Raw genomic sequence first — 23,735 nt, forward strand, 5'->3', positions numbered from 1 at the left:
CACTACAGGCATTTTAAATTTTTGTGCCCAGATGCAGAATATTTTGCAAAATACCTGCTTTCTGCCTGCTGATCCTGGTCCTGTTGACTTATCCACATGGAACCACCTGTGCCTACAGGAGATGAAGAGACACCATAATGAACCCAGAATTACTTGCCAGTTCACCTTGTCCTCACCAAAGTGATTGACAAAAGGGAAACTGGACTAGTGGAAGAGTGAGAAGCAAAGATGAAGATACCCAGATCTACCATCTTTGGATGCTGTATACTTTCAATTTTTTTTTCTGAAAAGTTGACAGGTCTGTACCTTTTGCTTAAGACTATCAACTCTCTCTGTATATTATTATAAAAATATCGCTATAAATAGTCTTGCATTGAAGGAAAACAAATAGCTTCCCTCCACAGTGGTAATTTCATATTTTTCTAGTGTTGGGTGCATTCTCAGCTCAGCCATAGGTTTGGAAAGGCAGAAGCACCCACTCTCATGTGGCTTTTTGGTGGGTGTAAGTGAGCTGGACAATTCATTCTATACTTGTATGTGTAATAGAATTGTGATAGTTTGAACAAGGTGAGTTTTTAAAATATCCTAAACGTGTCATTGTGGTTGAACTACTGGATCAGGATTGTGGATCTGGGTTCAATTCCCAGCTCTTTACCACTTCTTTTGTAACCTTGGGCAAGTTAATCTCTCTGTGCCTCAGTTGTAAACTAGGATATATTCCTTTCCTCAGTTTTATGAGGACAAATTGTTTGTGATGTGCAAAGATACTAGTGTTGGAGACCATTAGTGCCCAGATAAACTATATGGAATATACAGGGCTACCTAAGTATTTAGTCCACATATTTGCTTATGCAGTAGTCCTGAGGGCCTGAGAAACCCATAAAAAGCCTGCTTTTGCCAGGTATGTGAACATGATTAAAGCCTTCTTCAGTGAGAGTTAATATCAGCTTATTAATGCTTAGTGAAGTCAGTCAATTAATAGGTTGTCATTAACTCACTAAATGAGACTGCTGATAGACTTTAAAGACCTAGTTTCTGCCATGACATCTGCTTCCAAATGGATAGAGCCAAACATTATTTTTGTGGGGGCCTCCAATCAAAAGCAGGGCTCCAACCTGCCATAATGAAGTGATGCATGGCTATCCAGCTGTACTGTATTTTGAGAGATGCCTTTTATTTGATGCCTAATGGCCCATGACCCATTTCCAATAAGGACTACCACGAAGCACTGAATCAGATAAAATGTGTTTTCAAGCAATAATTATGCCAACGATCAGACCCTTTGACACAAATGAATTATTTTGTACTGTGTACACTTTTGTTCCATGAATAAAAACATTGTGGCCTGGTGTTCTTTAACAATAACTTTTGCCTGACATTTTTCATGGAGCAGTCCTTTATTTTCTTAACACAGGTACCACCCTTCTCCTTGTGAGTGACAATCAGACTTCATGCTTCCTTTCCCCACTGCTCCTATTGCGAAGTAGAGATGAATAGGATGCTCTAGTAATATGTTGCTTCTTCCCTTTTCAGTGCCTTTGTTGGAGTTTGGAAAGATACCATGGTAAGTTGTTTTCTTATCCTTGGTCCCTTTACAGGGCTGTCGTGGGCAGATGCAGTGCTCAGTTGTTTCCTTCTCCTTGGCCCCCTGGCTGGATGGGGGTTGGTGTGGGCAAACACCTAGAATAATAAGGTGATAAATAATAGTCAGCATGGATTTGTCAAGAACAAATCATGTCAAACCAACCTGATAGCTTTCTTTGACAGGGTAACAAGCCTTGTGGATAGGGTGGAAGTGGTAAATATGGTATATCTTGACTTTAGTAAGGCTTTTGATACTGTCTTGAATGACCTTCTCATAAGCAAACTAGGGAAATACAACCTAGGTGGAGCTACTATAAGGTGGGTGCATAACTGGTTGTAAAATCATTCCCAGAGAGTAGTTATCAGTGGTTCACAGTCATGCAGGAAGGGCATAATGAGTGGGGTCCCGCAGGGATCAGTTCTGAGTCCGGTTCTGTTCAATATCTTCATCAATTATTTAGATAATGGCATAGAGAATACTGTGATATTGCATCCCATCATGCTTTATGGAAATATGCTTATGAAAGTAAATAAGATATAACTGGAATATGTTTTACGCTAGATATGCCATGTAACATATCTCTGCAAAGGTTATGACTTACTGGATAGAGTCATCCTATTTGTATGCATGTATCATTTTTGTATTTGAAGTTATGATTATTGGCTGTGTACTTGTTTGATTTTAAGTAGCCTTAGTAAGGCATTTGGTCAGCTTCTTTAGAAAGGGATTTGAAAGTTAAGTGACCAATCAAGAAACACTTAAGCTGACAATGAACTCTGAGATGCCAGTCCACATCTGAGCTTTCCTGGGAATGGGACCTGGCTGGTAAGGACTGAGTCATGCATGGACATTTGACTTGCCCATGTGACTCCAAAACTCCATCTTGGAGATGAATTCTGCATAGGAGAGAAGGGGTTTCCATACACAAGAGGAAGTCTATTTAAGCCCCTGGAAATCCCTCCATTTTGTCTTCAGCTGGCTCAAGAGGTAGCCTCTCCACCCCCAAAGGATACCTGAAAGAAACTGGAACAAAGGACAGTAACCACAGGGGTGTGAGTGATTGCTGGACCCAGACTAGAAGGAGGCTAGTCTGTAAAAGAAATTTATTGGAACATCTCTGAGGGTGAGATTTCACCTGTAATCACTTTCTTACTATATTAGGTTTAGACTTGCGTGTTTTATTTTGTTTGGTAATTTACTTTGTTCTGTCTGTTATTACTTGGAACCACTTAAATCCTACTTTTTGTATTTAATAAAATCACTTTTTACTTATTAATTAACCCAGATTATGTATTAATACCGGGGGGGGGTGGGTGGGAAGGTAACAGTTGTGCATACCTCTCTATCAGTGTTATAGAGGGCGAACAATTTGTGAGTTTACCCTGTATAAGCTTCATACAGGGTAAAATGGATTTATTTGACCCCATTGGGAGCTGCGTACCTGAGTGTTGGAGACAGGAATACTTAAGCTGTTTCCAGTTAAGCCTGCAGCATTTGGGGGACGTGGTTCAGACCTGGGTCTGGGTTTGTAGCAGGCAAGCATGTCTGCCTCAAACCAGGCAGGACACTGAAGTCCCAAGCTGGCAGGGAAAGCGGGCTCAGAGGTAGTCTCAGCACATCAGTTGGCAATTCCCAAGGGGTTTTCTGTGATCCAACCCATCACAAGTACATTTATACATTTTGCGGATGATACCAAGCTGCAAATGCTTTGGAGAATAGGATTAAAATTCAAAATGATCTGGACAAACGGTCTGAAGTAAATAGGATAAAATTCAATAAGGACAAATGCAAAGTACTCCACTTAGGAAGGAACAATCAGTTGCGCACATACAAAATGGGAAATGACTGCCTAGAAAGGAGTACTGCAGAAAGGGATCTTAGGGTCATAGTGGATCACAAGTTAAATATGAGTCAACAGTGTAGCGCTGTTGCAAAAAAAAACAGACATCATTCTGGGATGTATTAGCAGGAATATTGTAAACAAAACAAGAAGTAATTCTTCCACTCTACTCCACACTGATTAGGCCTCAACTGGAGTACTGTGTCCACTTCTGGGCACCACATTTCATGAAAAATGTGGACAAATTAGAGAAAGTCCAGAGAAGAACAGCAAAAATGATCAAAGGTCTAGAAAACATGACCTATGAGGGAAGATTGAAAAAAACTGAGTGTGTTTAATCTGGAGAAGAGAAGACTGAGAGGGGCATGATAACAGTTTTCAGGTACATAAAAGGTTGTTACAAGGAAGAGGAGAAAAATTGTTCTTAACCTCTGAGGATAGGACAAGAAGCAACGGGCTTAAATTGCAGCAAGGGCAATTTATATTGGACATTAGGAAAACTTCCTGTCAGGGTGGTTGAGCACCAGAATAAATTGCCTAGGGAGGTTGTGGAATCTCCACCATTGGGGATTTTTAGGAGCAGGTTGGACAAACACCTGTCAGGGATGGTCTAGATAATACTTAAGTCCTACCTGGAGTGCAGGGGACTGGACTAGATGACCTCTTGAGGTCCCTTCCAGTTTTATGATATCCTAGTGAGTTGTTTCCTCCTTTGCCGCCTCACAGGGTGGTGTGTTGGTAGCCAGCCTGTCCTCTCCCACAGGATACCCTGCTGGTCCAGAGGGCCAACCTGGGAGTTGCTGAGGCGCTGTGAGGCCCCAAGTAGATACTGGCTACTACCCTATCTTCCTCTAACCCTCCCTCCCCCCGACCCCATCACACTGCAGTCCTCAGCCTCCTCCGCACCTCTGAGGCCCCAGTTCACATTACTGCAACCCCTCAGGGAACGGAGCAAGTCCCTTTTGGCTGCCCCCAGTGAGGGGAGGCTGCCTGTCATGGATTCCCCAAGACCCCCTCCCAGGGGGTGGACCCCCCCAAATTTCCCCAACACTCCCTCTCCCCCCAGTTACATGCAGTGTTGCCAATTTAGTCCTTGGTTGGAAATTTGAATTGAAATTGAAACATTAATAGACACTTTAAAAGCATATGCAGTATATGAGAAAATACTTGTACCTGAGAAAGCATAATGGGTTTGAAAAGTATGAACAAAGACTAGCTTCCTCATACAGCTGTTATTTATGACAATGTCAGTACATTTGTTTTGGCTATATTGGCCTACCTAATAATTTCAAATTATTATTTATAAGCAAGGTCTGAATGAGCTCTCCCCTGACAGCTAGTGATGAGCCAGTGGTGGGTGGAAAGGCTTCAGGACCAGACTGTATTTACATGAACACACCTACTCTGCTTAGGTATTCAGCAGACAGAGCTGTGCTGCCCAACTGATCAATTTTGGCTGGGGTTGGGTTACAAATCACATAAGTATTAAATGTGAGGGTCATGAAATGTTGTTGTTCTTATTGTATGAGTAAAGGGCAGCAGAACTGTACTGAGCCTGTCTGAATGAGAGGATCTCCCTCAGTGCTTAATTTGTGCTAGGGCTGAGCCCTGGTACCTCTTTCATTACAAATTAAGCACTGGGCAACCTAAACTGAACTGCACTTGCTAAGCAGGAGGTTTGGATGCTATATCCTAGTGAAGAGAGAGAAGGTGGGGCATAGGAGTTTTGCTTGGTCATATGGGCTCTGCCTAAGAGTCAAAGGCACTATTTGACCTGTCCCTCTCTCCTGTTTAGAAGAGAGCTGATTAAGCTCCATGGAGAGTCTTTTGATTTGTTAAGTGACCACTAGAACTGAAATGACTAATAATCAAATCTAAGTGCTTAGACCTGCTATGAGGACATTGTTTCTGTGGAAGAGACAGCCCAGCCTGCACTAGCCGTGAGGTTCCCCCACTGAGAGCTGGATAGAACTGCGAGAGACTGACTTGCCGAGGTCACAGTGGCAGGTGGTAGCAGAAGGTGACAGTGTAGGGACATTGGGGACGGAGTGGTAGTGTGAACAGTGGCACAAAAAACAACATCAGCCGAGCATTGGACTGTTTTAGTGACTTCGCTCCAGAATGCTAGATTTGTGACTGGGAAACTTATATAAATATATGTTTCCTAGTAGGCCAAGATTTTTAAAATGCATTATTTGCCAAGGTTATTATCTCTCATCATCGCTATCTCAAGAGGAGATATCATTATCTTGGGGAATTTCTGTACTAAACTTTATTATTATAATTATTTTTTATGTAAGAACGGCCATACTGGGTCAGACCAATGGTCCATCTATCCCAGTATCCTGTCTTCCAACAGTTACTGTTCCAGGTGCTTCAGAGCGAATGAACAGAACAGGGAATCATCGAGTGATCCATCCCGTTGCCCATTCCCAGCTTCTAGCAAACAGAGGCTAGGGACGCTCAAGAGCATGGTGTTGCATCCCTGCCCATCCTGGCTAATAGTCATTGATGGACCTAACCTTCATGAACCCTGTTATAATTTTGGCCTTCACAACATCCCTGGCAAAAAGCTCCATGGGTGACTGTGTGTTGTGTGAAGAAATACTTCCTTTTGTTGTATTAAACTTGCTGCCTATTAATTTCATTTGGTGACCCCTGGTTCTTGTATTAAGTGAAGGGGTAAATAACACTTCCTTCTTTTTCTCCACACCAGTCAAGATTTTATAAGCCTCTATCATATCCCCTCTTAGTTGTCTCTTTTCCAAGCTGAAAAGTTTGAGTCTTTTTAAATCTCTTCTCATATGGAATCTGTTCCATACCCCTAAGCATTTTTGTTGCCCTTCTCTGTACTTTTTCCAATTCTAATATACCTTTTTGGATATGGGGTGACCAGAACTGCACACAGTATTCAAGATGTGGGCATATCATGGATTTAAATAGTAAAAGTGGAGGAGCTTGGTTTGCCAGACTGATCTGCTAAGCCAATTCTGATAACCTATATGAAAAGGGTGCAAAACACCATGGCTCTGGACTGTATCAACATGCAGAAAGCATCATAAGCCAGTCACTATCAAAGCCAATTTTTGAAGAACTTAATGAGGCTGTAAAATGCTGGAGACTCAACTCAGTTTATGTGAACTGTTTATGTGGCTATTGCATCATACTTTCTATTTCAGCAAGAGATCCCACACTACAAACTGGAGGCCAATGAAAAGTGCATTGTCACTTGTTAATCCTGAAGTTGGACACTGGTTTTGAACTGGTTTGACTGGTAAATGCTCGCTATCTCTTCTGAAAAAATGCAGCTGACTCTCTAGAAGCATGCGGTGCAACAGTGAAAGACTCAGCAATTGAAAAAGTGAAGAACTCTCTCACATATTCAAAATATATGCATACATGGCTGATGAATGCACCAGTGCAAATAGGCATCAAGTTTTAAGTCATTGCGTATGTTATCTTGATGTCCGTGGTAGGCCAGTATATGCATTCTAGATGTTCAGGTTATAGAAGACACATCAGCTGCATCTGTGACATCTTAGAAGAGTTAAATGCTTGTAAACTGAATCCTAAACAGATGGCTGCTTGTGCATTTGATGGAGCTACAAACTTCTCTGGAAGACATAGTTGAGTAAAAGCTTTGCTCAGAGCAAAGTGTAACCCTAATCTCTCCTATACACACTGCAGAGGCCATCTACTCCAGCTAGCGGTAGTACAAGCTGCAGAATCTTCAAAAGTCATTAAAAAGCCATACATTTTCAGCAAGAGTCCAAAAGGACTGAACATCTTGGAAACAAATAGAAGATACACTGGAACTGAAGTTCAAACCTGGGAAAACCTGCTGGCTTTCTCATGAGCGATACTTGTCTGTTGTCTTAAAATTACTGCAACCATTATTACTGGCTTTGGAAAGAATCCAAGATAGGACAGATCTAAGTAATGAGACTGGTGGACTACTTTTTTTACTCAATTCAGAGAAGACTAATGCCATTCTAAGTCTGTTGTTGAAACCACTTGGGTCATTAAACAATGTCATCTAGGCATCTGCTACAACAGTAGTAGATCTTTGTCCAGCAATAGAAGCTACCCTTGGATCAATCAGAGATATCCATTGAAAATGTACTAGAAGAAGCAAAAACTTCAGTCCAGAAGTTGACTAATGAAGGTCTTAAGTGAAGAGGACAAGAAGTGTTTGTTAAGCCAGCTGAAAAAGTACACAGACTTGATTCTTACAAATCTACAATAGCTATTTCTGGATTCTGCTCAATCTCTACATAGCTTTTATAGATGCCTGTCCTATAAAACACCTACAGTTGAGCGAGTTAGACACTACCAGCAATAGGATCAGGACAGAATAGAAAATTTTGAACACAGAGTGGAATATCAGATGACAAATAAATGAAGACTTCAACTTCTTTATCATCACTAATGGTTTGACCCAATTTTTTGTGCTACGTTTCCTGGGATGAAGAAGTAGAAGTTCATCTCTTGCTGCTCCCAGTCACAACAGCTACAGTTGAGCATTATCGAAGTCGCCTCCCGCCTGATCATGAGCATATCATGAAGTACTGGAAGTAACGGACACCCAAGAAGACACCAAAGGGTTGTGCAAAACTACAAGAAGAAACCAAGAAGGATGCAGATGTCGTGCTTCCTAGCAGGCTTGAGTAGCCAACTTTAAATTTCTGTGATGATTTTAAAAAACACGAGTTAACCCTAAAAAAGGGGTCGTGAAACATGTTTTCACTTTTCACGAGGTGCCATACAGCCGACCTTCGCCCTCGCGGTCTCAACCCTGGTCGCCCCGCCCATCTCCCAACACCCGCCCCCGCTTCCAATTTCAATTCCTGGGGGAAACGCGGCTGCCGGCCCCAGGCCCGGCTGCAGCTCCCGTGGCTCCGGGGCCGGATTCCGCCACGTTTCCCACCTGCGGGCTGGGCGCTCCGGCTGCCTCGCCCCGCCGGTAGCTGAGGCGCGAAGGGCAGGGGGCGGCTCGCTCCCGCGCGCTCCCTGCCGGCGCATGCGCCCCAGGCCTGCCCGGAGCCGTGCGCGGCGCTCTGGGTAGCGAAAGCGGCGGGTTACCGGTTTTGCTCGCGGCAGGCGCCGCCCTCTCCCCCATGCTTGTGACGCGTGGCGCCGCCCCCCGCTCCTCCTATAAGTGCCGGGCTGCGGCGCCCCCTCCTCTTCTTTCCTGCCTGCTCGGCGTCGTTGCGCGTGTCCCTGCCTGGCCGCCTGCCCGCCGCCGCCGCCACCACCCCGCTCTGCCCGGCTCGCTCCCCTCGCGCTCCCGGCCTGCCCGTCTCTCCGCGCCCGTGCCCCGCCGTCCCAGCGCTGCCCTGCGCTCCCCCGCCGGCCGCCCCCGCAGCCTATGGCCCTGGAGGGCGCCGCTGCCGCCGCCTGTATTTCTGCTGTAGGTTCCCACATCCCTCTTTAAAAATTCCGCCTAAAAAGCGAAGACGATTTACCAAATCTTTCGGGCCGTTGTCCCACGTGAGTACCCGGGCTGGGGGGCAGGGCGGAGGGAGACCCCCCACCCCGGGCGCACTGGGCTTGGGTTGGGGGCAGGCCGACCTCCGGCACTGCGTATGGCCGCGCAGGGGCCGGTGGAGGAGGCGGGGGGAGACACCCCCCCCCAAACGATGGCACATCCCTTTTCAGTGTGGCCGGGCAGGGGGGTGCGGTGGAAAGCGAAAGCCCCAAACCCCCGGGGGCTGGGGCGAGCAGAGACCCCCCCCACACGCCTCCGACGCTGGCAGCTGCGAAGCAGACGCCCTCCCAAGCCTGGGGCTTGTCGGCGGGAGGTACGGCCACAGCCGGGCTCTGCGGGCTTTTGGTCCCAGACCTCCCGGCTGGTGGAGGGCAAGTTCCTAGGGCTTCGCAGGCTCCAGCCCCCCCCCCCCCCCCCCCGAAACAGCGGAGGATGTTTGTCCCCTTCCCCGCATGACGGGAGGGCGGGGGATCCAAGCGCCGCTTCCAGGAGGGATCTGCGGACCTGCGGCCACCCCCGCCCCGAGCAGCGGCTGTGGGAGGCGTGAGCTGCAGGTCCTTGGCAGCCGTGGCGGGCTGGGGGAGCCGCGGGCAGCACCCCTTTTCCAGCAGCGGTGGCTGGGAAGAAGGGGATGAGTCACAGATTTGCGCCCTCCCCTAGGACGCATTGCTGCGGATCTCTGCCGCTTAATGCGGGGCTGGCGTGTCCTCACTGAGCGGGGCAGAAGTGAGGTGCTGTTGCACATTTCGCAAGGGAATGTGTGTGTGGAGGGTGCTCAGCAGCTGCTCCTCGAACATGGCGGACACCCGTGTGTGTGTGTGTGAGAGAGAGAGACAGCAGGGATCTGGAGGCTGCTGTACCGTGGCTGATGTATCCATTCAGTGGGGGGGGAGAGGAGATGAGCCACAGACCCAAATGTGCCTATGTAAGGGGGGGGCTCAGCAGCTGCTCTAACATGGCGGATTCCTATGGAGGGGGTTGGGTGGCTGTGTGATGTGTCTCAGTCTGAAGTGGGTCAGTTAGCAGTAATAGCAGACTCCTCCTCCAGCTGCTTCTGCATTGCTCGATGCCCTTTTTTTGGGGCTGGGGGAGGAGAGGGGAGTCTCTTGACTTGGCTACTTAATAACCGTGAAAGGAGACTCCCCTCTCCCCCAGGAATAGTCCTTGTAGCAGTTTCATCATCACTTCCCCTCCTCAGAGCTGCCCTGACTCAGTAGTGTTGTTTCCCTCCCATATGGATCTTCACTGATTCTTTCTAGTAAACTGACACTCAGAATGCCATTTTGGGGGGTGTAGGGGAATAGGTTTGTAATTGGATGCTTTGATCAGTAAAGGCAGCCTGACTAGATAGGGAGCAGAAGAGGGTGTTCATAGCATGGCAGAGACTCCTCTCGCTTCTCAGAGGCCATGTTGAGTGACTGTGACTATCCATCCGGGTTCTGGTGTGGTGTCACACACCTCTTTTCTTATCCTCACCACTTGAGCCACGTTGTGGGTGCTGGCAGGTGGTAACCCCCAATGATATCTTTATGGTCTGCCTTTGTTACTGGGGTTTGTGACAGGGGCATGTGAAACTCATGTGGCAGCAATGGAAGATGTAGGGGTTGAGGATACTGCACAAGTGGCTTAGTGTAGCACTCTCCTGGGGGTCTTAATGTCTTGGGCACATTGACTTAATGCTGATATGCCAATGGGTAAGGAATACTCTTCTGTACTCCCTCTATCCTGCTTTGCAATCACCCTCAACCTCAGACACAATCTTTCCTTCCCTTGTTGTCAAGGACATACACACACAAATATTCTCCCCTTCCCACCGCCAGTCTGTCAGGCTAACAGTAACTGGGTTGCTGCTGCCCACCAGTTCTTTTGGAATTGTCTCAGTTAAGCCCATTTTCACTGTTCTGGCTGCCTTGGGAGTCCTTTTGGTCTGATTGCCTATGTCCTTCTCAGGCACAGTGGTGGCCTGTGGAAAGTGTATGAAGGAGGATTGAGTCACTACTCTGCTTCTGGTAGAATGTGTACAAAGGGAGTCCAGCTGTCAGTGTATTTTCAGAGTGGTGTCAGCTGGGTATGTTTGTGTCATGGTCCCACCACCTGCTTCGTTGGAAGGGGGTGCTGGGAGAAAGAAAAGCCAGGTATATTGTTGTGAATTGGGGGGTGAGTATACAAAAGGGAGGTGAGGGAACTGTAGGACTCTTTATACATGTATATATGCAACAAGGTGGGGACTAGTATATTTTCAAGTGTGCACACGTGTGTTAGGTGATGGGGTTTGGAAGATTCATGTTCTCACATTTAGCATGCTGCCATCCATATAAAATATAAGCTTGGAGTCGGAACAAATGTGTAACTGCAATAAGAGTGGATCCAAATTGTGGGTATCGGAGGAAAGCAAGACTAAACCTCTTTCAATCCTTTTCGGTATGCATCTTCTGCTGTGCAACATCCTGCACAACCAAGAAGTGACAGTACACAGGAGCAAAAGTACTGTTGCTGCAATTCAGACCCTGTCTACAGCAGTCTCTGGTGGCTCAGCATAGCTTGTTTGGGTAGCCCCAGTGGAATACAGCTGCATTGTGTCAGTTGCTGTGGGAAGTGGCTGTATAACAATTACGAAATGGATTAGCTCTGGCTTTCCTTTCTCTGGGCCCCTACTCAGAACTCTGAGTTGTTCTTTTACACTGCATGCTTGTGTGAGTGAGCTGAAGTATTGCCCCAATTCTTCTTCCTCCCTGAGTTTGTGAGGGTTGCCAGCTTTAGAGATAATGCACTTGCTTGCTGTTCTTCCCTTGGTGAATGTGAAAGACAACCGCATTTCAGCTTGAATAATGGTGGTGGAAGGGGAGGAGGGGTTTGTTCCAGTCTGGACTGGTCCAGTCTGGTTCTTTCCTTCCTGTCACCATGCGAACAATGCTGCTGCTGTCGCGGCTGCTTGCGACACTGCATCCCCCCACCCCATGTGTCTGACTGCAGTGAGTGCAAGAGTGGACACCCCCTCCCTGCTCTGCCTCATATACACTGAACAGCAATTCTCCCCAAAGCCCGCCTTCTCTCTCTATTCCCTAGCCAGGTGGCAGACAGGCAGCACTGAATTCCAAGCCTGTGGGGAGGGGATTGTGGCTGCTTCTGAGGCTAGGACAGGGTTTGGTAGTAACATAGTAATGTAAATATTTCTCGGGGGAGGGGGAAGAATCCTTCTATATTAGAGAAACTGAGCTACAGTGGGCTGTACCTCTGGCTGCCCCAGCCTATGCTATAAAATTAAAAGGTGACTGTGTACCTTGTCTAGTTTTGAGTCTCAAGTATTTTCCTTAGTGGGCTTGATGCTGATGTGAATATTCTGTGTAATAAATTGTACCATTCTTACCATAGAGGGGAATTAGGAGTGTCACCTTCTTGGAGGGGGGGAGAATTAGGGACATTTAGTCATATAAACACTTAATGACAATAATGAGCTAATTTACATAAACCATAAGCTTCAGTTTAAAAGTAATTGTAGATTTAGTGCTGGTGAAAGGGGTCAGATGGATACTCTGGCAACAGAAGCCATTGTGATCTGCAGGGCGGCCGGGAAGGCAAGCTTCCCACACATACTGTCCTACCAGCATGCCTCAACAGTGATCTTGAAGGGGTGTAGGGACAAAAGGGATAGTTCAGTTTCCATGACCCATGCACTTCATGCTGCCTCTAAGTGTGCCAACACACTGTAACCCTGTGAGTCAGACGATTCTGGATTGTAGGGGTTTGGGCCCTGGATATTTTAGTTTAGTGTCTTGAGTTTTTCCTGTTTGTAAAATGGTATGGACAATGAATGATTTTATAAGTGTTGTAAGGCAAAGTGCAGCTACTAGGTATTTAATTTAAAAAAAATTCCTCATCTGAAAACTTCTTAGTAAAGAATAATTTTTTTGCCACCTTTGAGACTCAGTCAAAATAGGGAAAAATCAAGCATTTCAGTCTGGACATGAGGCAATTCCTTTAAAATCTGTGCTGCCCAGATGAATTGGGGACATGTGGCAACCCTGTGTGAAATGTTAGCATGTAGTACTTTACATTTTAGCACTGTCCTGTTTTGATCTGGAAAACTGAACATGTTCATTTGTTAAATTCTTTACCTCTTAAAATAAAATTCTTTCCTCAGACGTTCTTGTCAACTGCTGGAAATGGCCCACCTTGATTATCACTACAAAAGGTCTCTTCCCTCCCACCCCCACTGGTAATAGCTCCCGTTAAGTGATCACTCTCATTACAGTATTACAGTGCATATGGTAATACCCATTGTTTCATGTTCTCTATGTATATAAATCTCCCCCTGTATTTTCCACTGAATGCATCCGATGAAGTGAGCTGTAGCTCACGAAAGCTTATGCTCAAATAAGTTTTAGTCTCTAAGATGCCACAAGTACTCCTTTTCTTTTTTCAAAGTTAGACTTCATTAATGCTGTTATATCCTTTATGGATATTTGAGAGTTAAATACTCCTGCATGAGAAGTGAATTGTACTTTCTATACATTAGTAGAGATCACTGATAAGGTGTGTGTATGTGTGGTGGGGGGGAATCCTGAGTTTAGGATTTAAAATGCTAAGTGTGTTTAAGTAAAATTCCAGTGCATTCCTCTAAAACACAATACAATGAAGTTATCACTAGAGAAATTGTCAATTTTTATTCTAACTCCAAGGAAACTGGCTCTCCTGCTCTCTCCTTGCGGCATGTGGCAAAATTTATTTGACTGTACTGCAGATCATATTTGCTTGTAGTGTGGCCTTTTATGTACTGCAGTAAAGGTCATCTTTTCTGCTTGCAACAGCTGTTTTTAAGAGACTTATCTTGCTGTAAAAATGTTCTCAGTTTGAAAGCAGCATACAGATGTTCATTTTTTGAACAGCATCCAAAAATAGTGTAGATATTTAAATATTTTGCTTTTGTGAAATTAACACTTGATTTTTAAAACATTTCTTATACCAATATTTTATTGGCTTAGCTTTAATTTCAAGAATTGCAGTGGAAAAATTTAAAGTTAGCTGAACATGAAAAGTAACTTTGTCAGGTAGAAGTAAAGAATCCCTATTCATTTTTAACAAATGTAGTTCAGTGTTAAGTCATAACTGTATTAGCAAATGTTCTATAGTTTGTATTGTAAAAGTAATCTCATTTTATTAATGAGATTCCACTACAGCATTACTATTATGCCTTTGCTGAGACGGAAAGAAAGAGGATATGTTTGGAGCGCAAATTATGGAATGTGAACTAGCATAATTCTCGTGTTTGCTCACTTATCGTTGCCAATACACATATAAGCAACTGCTATAGTTGAAAAGACCATTATGTGCTACAGGATCTGTAACAGGCTAGTTTAGATAGTCATTTTTGGTAGCCCTTTGGTATTCAAATTTTTAAGTTTAATGTAGATTACTTTTATTAAATATTGGTAGTATTCTGTATTTTATACCATGGATTATCTCGCACTTTTTAATCTCAGCATGTCCCAGGTTTCAAGATAACCAATGTAAGCAAACTGGTCATTTTAAAATGTGACAGACACTCTGAGTTTGTACCTGTGAAGAATTCAGTTTGTGTAAGCAGGGCTGCTTTAAACTCCACTGTGACCTATTATGGTACTTTTTGAAATGACTATTGTAATTGAACTCGGGTATATAAACCTCATATTTTAACACCTAAGGGGCTGTCTACATAGGGACAGCTAAGAAAATTAAAGGTGTGAATTTGAAGTGTGTTAGTAAAACTGCATTAAATTCCTGTGTGGATGCTGTTACTCAGAATGGAAGTGGCCTTAGTTTGGTTTATTTCAATTCACTTTGAAAGTGAATTAAACTAAACAGCATTAAATTAAATTCACTTTCAAAGTGAATTGAAATAAACCAAACTAAGGCCACTTTAATTCAGAATGAATGTTTTCATGTAGTGATTTAATGCAGTTTAACTATGCCACTTTGAATTCACACCTTCAATAATTTGAATTTAATTTTCTTTGCTGTCCCTCTGTAGACAAGACTTTAGTTTGACTTTTGCATCTGTATTTAATAGCTTTGCCCTTAAGGGCCCATTAAATTGCCAGTTTCTTGATGCACAGACTCTGACCTCCCCATAGCTCAAGGTCCCTGACTTTTCCCCTAGAATACATTCCCAACCACTCTCTGTTAAGGGGGTGGTGGGGAGGAAGTAGGAGCACTGTAGGAGGTCCTAGAAGATATGTACCCACTCAGGGGTGGGGGCTAATTAGAGCTGGGTAGGAATTGGGGAAATGTGTTTGACTCTGAGGGGATTTGTGGTTCATCATCTCTACTTGGATTAATTAAATATGGTCTTGGGAGAGGGACTGCAGGCCCATGAACTATGGGAAGTTCTTGAAAAAGGATCTGTTTTAACAAACCTGTAGTTCATCATAGGTGGGCCATCAGAACAGTGCTGCTCTTTGCACCACTTCTGACTCTGCTAATCCCCTCAAAGACGACTATTAAATTCCATGTAAAGAAAAGGAGTACTTGTGGCACCTTAGAGACTAACAAATTTATTAGAGCATAAGCTTTTGTGAGCTACAGCTCACTTCATCGGATGCACGAAAGCTTATGCTCTAATAAATTTGTTAGTCTCTAAGGTGCCACAGTACTCCTTTTCTTTTTGCGAATACAGACTAACACGCTGCTACTCTGAAACCTGTGATTAAATTCCATGTGTGCCACCTGATGACAATTAGTCCCATATGTCCCCTTATGTCACTCCATACTCAAGCTTATCTAGTGTGTACTTCCCACTGTCTCCCTCACCCACGGAGGTATTACATTTTGTCCTTGTATCCACTGCCTGTAGTGCCATTTTCAATTGTTGCACATAGCTTTGACCTCCTGTGCTCCTTAGAGCCCCTTTGGGAGGGGATTGAGGCCCCTGAGGAATATGGGAGATGACTGCTACTGTAGTGAGACTAGGGTGACCAGATGTCCCAAGTTTATCGGGACAGTCGATATTTGGATTTTTTCTTATATAGGTGCCTGTTAACCCCCACCCGCTGTCCCGATTTTTCATAGTTGCTATCTGAGACAGTAAGGGGAGGAGGTTCTAGGAGTGAATAAATGTCAAGAGGGCATAAGGCGGATAACATCTATTGATAGTTAAACATGTCACTGATGACAATTTGACTTGCTTATGCTCATTTGTGTGTGCAATCACCTTTGAAAAACAGGCTCTGTAAGTTGTTGTAAATTACTATAAAAGGAGACAGCAGTCCATATTAAAAGTGCAGTTAAGAACAGAAATTGCATATTTGAAGGTAAAGTGTTGTTTACTCCTAAGTTATCAATTTTATTTATCTATGTATTTTTCCTACAGGGCAAACTCTCTGATCAGGTTTACAACTATCCAGAAGGCCTAGGAGAAGTGCTTTATAGAGAACAGTTCGACTTCAACGCCGAGCCACCTTGGGAACCTAGCTGATGATAGTAGGGTTCCATCTCCTAACTTGTCCATGTAAGTCTTTTTTTTTTTGTTTGGTTTTTTTTGTTACGGCTACACAAGCAAGGAAACAACTTAGAGAAATGTGTAGGACACATCTATTCTCTTTTATAGATCCATACATCTTAATAAATATTTAATTTACTTTGTTACAAGATGGCAGGTTTCAGAGTAGCAGCCGTGTTAGTCTATATTCGCAAAAAGAAAAGGAGTACTTGTGGCACCTTAGAGACTAACAAATGTATTTGAGCATAAGCTTTCGTGAGCTACTGCTCAAATAAATTTTAGTCTCTATGGTGCCACAAGTACTCCTTTTTTCTTTTTGTTACAAGACTTTTAATGATGGGGAAATGTGTGGAATCTTGGGCTACAAATCAGGAATGCACTTAAATTTGTGCTGAAGTCTCTCCCTATTTAGGAAGGGTGCTTAAGCATGTGGTTAAGTCCCACTGAAGTCAGATGCTGAAATGCTTTCCTGAATCACAACTACAGGTTACAGAAATTTTTGAAATAAAATGCTATGTTTATTTCCAATCTGTTTGACAATTGTAGTTCCATTGTGCTAAGTTGGAGATCATAGCTATTTAGACTATTGAATCATGTTTGGCACATCACTGTTTTTAATGTTTTATATCTAAATGGTTAAATCTGCTATTGTAAACAGTCAGTATGAATACTGCTCTAGAAGGGTGTGCCTCCCCAAAAGCCTGTCTGCATTATTTGCTAATTACCTTGCTACTTCCACAAATAGTTATAGTTCAATTATAATAGAATCTTGAATTCTGTGCTGGACTGACATTATGTACAAATTATAAACAGACTTAAAATTACAGTGGCAGGCTACGGAAGAAAGCAAAGACTTGGCTCTCTGATGAATGTCCATACCAGATCTTCCAATACCATTACACTTGCACTTCTGATGACTTAAGTGTATTAGTGACTAAATGTTCAGGTTTTAGTTTTTGTAATTTTCTTAGGTTTTTCAACTTCTTGGAAATCAAGAACTCATGCTAGTCATTTTTGAATCAATTTATTTTTTTTTCCAATGGCCTCTTCTAACTTGCAAGATCTTGCTCTGTATTTTGCACTTGCATAGTCTCCGTTTGTATAATATTGTAAAACAATTGCTTAAGATGGCTATCATAAGTCTTGCTGTTGGTTTAAATGTAACCCTAAAAGTTAAGATGGTTTGATATTCTATACATGGTTCCTTTTTTTTTCCCCTGTTTGGCTCAAAGTAATATGCTGTATTGGTTTATTTGCTAATTGCTGTATAACTCTTCTTTAAAACTTCAGGGTGAGACTTCCAAAAGCACCCAAGTGAGTTAGGAACAGTCAAGTGCTTTTGAAATGACCCTTCAGAGTTAAATGAGATACCAAAGTGACTGGTATTTATAAGGTATCTAATACAGATGGAATCCTTTTAGAAAACACTTTGGTGGGAAGGGTTGGGGAATGACTTGGCTGATCATGATTTGTAGCTTTGTTTTGTTGGCTATTTTTCTTCAAACTTATAAGAAAATTGTTTTGAATTAATCTAAATATGCTTACTTTTATGCTTACCTTCTGAGAGAATGCTTCTCAAATTAAACTGCCTGAAAATCTCTTGCTTGCTGTTTTGCAGATAACACCTATGATTACTGTAATGAATGTTTTTTTTTCAGGTGGTTTTTTCTTTTTTCCCCACTTTGAGTTTGACTGCACTTTGTACATGGTCAGTTCTCCTTGGCAGATGGGCCTTTCACAGAAATAGGGGATAAAGGAAGTACGTTTAAAATGATAGGAAAATGTCACTGCAGAATCAGAAGAATTGTCAGTTGGGTGGGTGTAGTGTACAATCTAAAACAATTTTTAAATTCATTTTGAAAACTGGCTAGATACAAATCCCTTTAAGTTGATTAGTTACAAAAGCTACTACACAAAATGTTTTAATGTTAAAGCCTCCTAATTTTTTTTACTGGTAAATTAGCAGACATGCCATAGGAAATAGTGAAAATTGTTTTATCGTAGAGCTGGATGTATTGTTTGTAGCGATGTCTTAAGACATTCTGGTTTTGTTTTGTGGTAGGAACTGTTACTCTTCAAGTAATATGATATGAATTTAAGGACATTAAATCTTAATTTACTAGTGATGCATAAAGCCACAGCACACAAGTGTTAATCAGCCAATATACGCACATCTTGCATGTGCGGAAGCACAGCGGTCCCTCAGACACAGCCAAGATGTGCTTAAATTAGCTGGCTGATGTGCACCTAGGGAGTTTGTTCCACTTATAAATGGCTTATTGAGGAAAGTCATTTAAGCATCATTATTAATCTTTTTCACTCATAAAAATCTGCTCATGTCTGAGGGTGTGTTTATATTCCCATTAAACCTGCTTCCCTCCCATTTTTCTTCCTTCTCTTCCAGCTGATGGTGGCAAAGGAGGAACTGCTTGAGCTGTTTTCCTTTGAAACTACTATGATCCCATTCTCTTGCTTAGCTCTGCCTTGCTCTTTCAAGCCCTGCTTCTGCTGAACAGCATATCTGGGCTAACAAATGTGGTTTGATCTACTTTAGAAAATCTGCTTTGTTTACTGCCAGATCCCACAGAATGGAGAGATGAAGGGAATTAGTAGGCAGTGGGGAAGCCATTTAACTTTTAGCCAGACCCACCTCTGTCAGGTGAAAGAAGTAGTGGTTCAAAGCTGTCTGAATTTTACAGCTCTTGCCTTCTCTGATCCATCAACCACATTTTATAAGATAATTTAAAATGAAAGATTATTCAGATGAAAATTTAAGATTTAAATTGAATTTTAAAAAGTGCTTGGCTATTACAGCAATCTTGTTGAAGAAACTTTGTAGTCCTGATGTGAATTCATTGGGAGAAAACTACATGTTTGAAGTCTCTTCTCCCACTCAGACTGCAGCTTTCATCCAAGCCATTTTTGTAATCTTTTTTAAAAAGCAACCTTAGAATTGCATTTTTAACCTTAGACTAAAGGCTTTCAATGGATACTACTTGGGTTAAATAACTCATGTTGTAATGATGCATAATAACTGAGTGCACTTGGTTAAATTTAAAAGCTCTCTCTCATGTACATGTATATCATATCTCATGTACCCATTACTGTAGTATCCGAGCACCTCACAATCTTCAGTAAATTTTAGTGGCCAAAGAACTATGGGAGAAACTTGGGCATGACTTTGCACTATTAAATATCACCCCTTTTCTATTACTCCAGTTTTCAAGATTATCCAAATCATCCTGTATGATATTCCAGTTTTCCTCTATATTGGCCATACCTCTCAACTGTGGCATCTGCAAATTTTATTAGCATGCTCCCACTTTTTGTTGCAAGGACATTAATTAAAATGTTATAAACTTAGCCCCAAAACAGTTCCTTGAGGAATTCCACTAGTGACCTCCCTCCAGCATGACATTTCACTTTTCCGCATGATCCATTATAGTCTCCCGTTTAACCAGTTCCTTAGCCACCTTTTGATTCTTGTATTAATCTCCATCTTCTTCAATATAACTAATTTCCCAGGTGGAACTGTATCAAATCCTTTACTGAAATCTAGGTAGATTAGATCTACTGCATTTCCTTTGTCTAGAAAATCTTATTTTAAAGAGAGAATTTTGTCTGGCATGATTTACCTTTTTAAAAAACAAGTTGTATTTCATCCCAATTACTGTTTGTTTCTGTCTTTAATTACTCTTTCAAAAATTGTTCTAAGACCTTACAAGCCTATTACTTTAACCCCAACTCTATGCAGTTTCCCAGATCACTTTTTTCCCTTACTTAAAAGTAGGCATTGTATTTACATTTCCTCCAGTCATAGGATACAAGTTTATGGATTCATTAAAAATCCTTGCTATTAGGCTTCCAATTTCATGTGCCACTTCTTCTAATAGCACTGGATGGAGATTATCTGGCCTGCCCAATTTTGTCCCATTAAATTGTTTGGCTTCTGTCTGTGGTAATTTCTACGTCTGTATCCTCATTCCCAATAACCACCCTGCCACTGTCCCCAAGAGCCTCATTATTATTCTTAAAAATGGAGGCAAAATATTTAAGTGGTAGACCATACCTACATTACCTTTAATCTCCACCCCATCCCTCAGTGCTTACTGGTCCTATGTTTTTCATTGTTTTCTTTATATGGCTAAAATAACCTTTTACTACTGGTTTTAATTCTTTTTTTGCAAAGTCTAATTTTGCTTGACTTTTTGCAGTTCTCACTTTTTTTCTCTACACTTTGACCTCCAAGGGGTAGCTTTACTTGCTGATCCATCCCTTCTTCCATTCCTTGTAGGCTTTTTGCTTTCTCTCAGTAATCTGGTGCTTGTTCATCCAGTTTGATCTGCAACCCTGCCTTATGAATTTTTCCCCTTGTTTGGGATGCAGGCTCAAGATACTATCTTCAACTTTGACTAAGTAATTTGAAGCCTCTTCCACATTCAAATCCTTGATTTCTTCAGTTCAGTCCACTTCCCTAACTAATTGCCTTCATTGTTTTTTTTTAAAGTTTTGAAGTCAAGGGCCATAGTTGCACACTGTTGTTTATCCTTCCTTTTAGTTTAAACTGAATTAACTCATGAATCACTCAAACCAAGGTTGTCCTCTACAACCATCTCTTCTATGAGGTCCTTGCTGCTTACTAAATTTAAAATGGCATCACCTTTTCTTAGTTCAGTGACTATTTGATAGAAAAAACGTCAGCTATCACATCCAGGAATATTGGTGAAAAATATTAGGTCTCTATCCATATCCAAATCAGATTCTGGAGTTTGTAGCAAACCTCCAATGTTATCCCAGTGGAGTAGTCTTTCTTCCCCAAAGTGACTTTGACCTGAACAGATTGTTTTATCTGTTCCATCACTTCTTTATAATCCACTTCGTCATTAATATACCATGCCACTCCACCACCTTTACTTTTTTCTGTCTTTCCTGAACAGTACATATACTTCATACCTGTAATCCAGTCATGACCATTATTCCACCATGTTTCCATTATCCATATAATAACTTCCTCATCAGTAGTTCAAGCTCCTCCATTTTGTTACCCAGGCTCCTTGCATTGGTGTACAGATATCTTGATTGTTTTGGCATAACCCAGATTTCTAACCTGATTTAGTAGTAGCTTTACTGCCAGTATCGCCTACCTGACTGTTACTGTCATTGGTACTGGCACTATCTTTTTATTTTGTTGTCCATTCTCCTATCCTCTGTTCCGTTCTCAATTGCTGTGTTTTTACTTGATTTTTCCTCACTCAGTATTTTAATCAGGTGTGGTAATTACATGACTCTCTCTCCAATTATCTCCTCTGAATTCCTAGTTTAAAGCTCATTTGTCAACCTACTTCCAGAAGTCTGTTTCCTGCCCTACTCCGGTGAAATGCATCCCATGCGAACAGTCTTCTGTCCATCACGATCCCTCCTTATAGCGCCACTGTTGATCTTCTTAATCTTGTCTCTCTCTCCCTTTGACCTCCTCTAGCAACATGTAGAATCCCAATGAAGATCACCTGAGCCTCTGTTTCTTTAAGCATTTTCCCCAGCCTGGCGTAGTCTCCTTTGATGTGTCCCAACAAGAATCTTGCTCTATCATTCCTTCCGATGTGAAGGACAATCAGTGGATTCTTTTCTGCTCCCACTAGCACCTTCTTCAGCCTCAGTCCACATCACATATCTTAGCCCTTGGCAGAGAGCACACCCTTCTAGTCTCCAGATCAGCTCTGGTGACCGGAGTGTCTGTTCTTACTACAGAATCCCCAATCAGATCTGCCTCTTAACTGGTGTTGGTGTGGTTCTCTGGACTTCCTCCTTCTCTTCTTTCTGGCTGCAAGTCGTCTTGTCTTCTGTTCTCACTTGCAATCTTCTGAGTAATCATCTGTTCTCCTAGGACTCTGAACTCCATCTCCATTGCTTCTTCCCTACTTCTTGCAGGACTTTCTCTGCTATTCTTCCTTGCTCTCTAATTTTCTGTTACTGCCTGCCTCTCCCCTTCATTTTCCAACTCTGCAAACCTTTTCTTAGCTCTTTCTCCTTTGCTAGCCAGTCTTTTCCTCTTCCTTGTAGTGCTATGATTTTACTGGCCACCCTTCCCATCCAGCAATCTATCTTCACAGTTCTTTGGTCCAGTATGCATCTGCAAGTCTTCAGCCTCATCTCTCCTTCCTCCACTATCTGCTCAGATTCCCATTGAATCTCAACCATAGTTTGTCTGCAGCTCCAAACCTTGGATCTTCTCTTCCATCAGATCATTCAGGTGCTACTTCATACATACAAAGCATCTTTCAAGTATTCTCTCTGCAGCTTCCACGTCCATTCATCTTTCAGTCACTATCTCTGCTGCTTCGGTAGCTGTCACAGCCTTCCCTCCTAAGCTCCTATCAAGAAAAAATAACCCATACATCCTCCCTCAAACTCTCATGTTTTCAGGTCTGTTTGCTGCCTCCTGTGACATGACTCCATAGCAAGATGACCTGGCAAACTTGAGGGAAGCTGAAAGGAATTTTTTTTTAAAGTTTTTTTAAAACTGAAATACCTTGTGCCTAAATTTTTACCTTTCTTAGTCTTCATGTGGGAAAGGGTTTATTTTTGAGTTTGTCTTCTCTTCCTTTCCCTACTTCCTTCATCCTCAAATTACTCTGCTGCTGTTGTACCATAAAAATCCAGGAGTGAAAACTCATCCAAGCATGGCTAGTTTAACACAGTTTATGGATTGCTTTTGTGAGAATAGTAACATGAAACTGACACAAGCCAGACATTCTGGGGCTGCTGGGGAAATTGGGTGTTTTCTGGTGCATCAGCACTCTCTCTAACCTCCGTGGTGGTGTTTACCACAAGGCAATTAGGAAAATGCAAGAATTCCACTTAGTCTACGGTTTTGTCCATATGGGGATGTTTAGGCAAAGTAGAGTTATTCTGATTTAAGTGCATTACATCCACACACAACCGGTTTTGTAACCAAATTTGGTGAATAAGCTGCAGTAAGAAATTCTTCTAGAAACAGGTGTGACTTCACCCATGAGTTAGTTTGCTTGAAGGTTCTTGTGGATTCAGACCTAACTCTTCCACTTCTACCTATTCCCAACTACTATCCCAGAGTATATTGCTTCAGCATATAGATTGAGTTATCTTTTTTTCTTTATACCTGTGTGCTTTCCACTGCTTTGTCATCTTGACTGGATGTCACTTTGTTAAAAATGCTGGTGGACAGCGAGGAGTGTACCTTGTTTTTGATAGATGGGTAGTAGTAAGTTCACATACTATTATAGTAGACATGCTGCCACCATGCTTTCATGGCAGAGGGGCACACTGTAACAAGAGTAACCAGGTAAGGTGAGCTATTACAGCATTCTTA

At 42.6% G+C, this 23,735-nt stretch overlaps 1 protein-coding gene across 1 annotated transcript in view; it reads left to right on the forward strand.

Annotated features, from left to right (window-relative positions):
• Positions 1-8,606: 8,606 nt before the first annotated feature.
• AZIN1 (antizyme inhibitor 1) overlaps positions 8,607-23,735 on the forward strand; it is a 59,177-nt gene continuing 44,048 nt past the window's right edge. Inside the window, 2 exon segments of the mRNA XM_038388873.2 lie at positions 8,607-8,915; positions 16,259-16,396. The gene's annotated coding sequence lies outside the window, so the exon portion shown is untranslated.

Source organism: Dermochelys coriacea, chromosome 2 (genome assembly GCF_009764565.3).
Source record: "Dermochelys coriacea isolate rDerCor1 chromosome 2, rDerCor1.pri.v4, whole genome shotgun sequence".
NCBI classification, from domain to species: Eukaryota; Metazoa; Chordata; order Testudines; family Dermochelyidae; genus Dermochelys; species Dermochelys coriacea.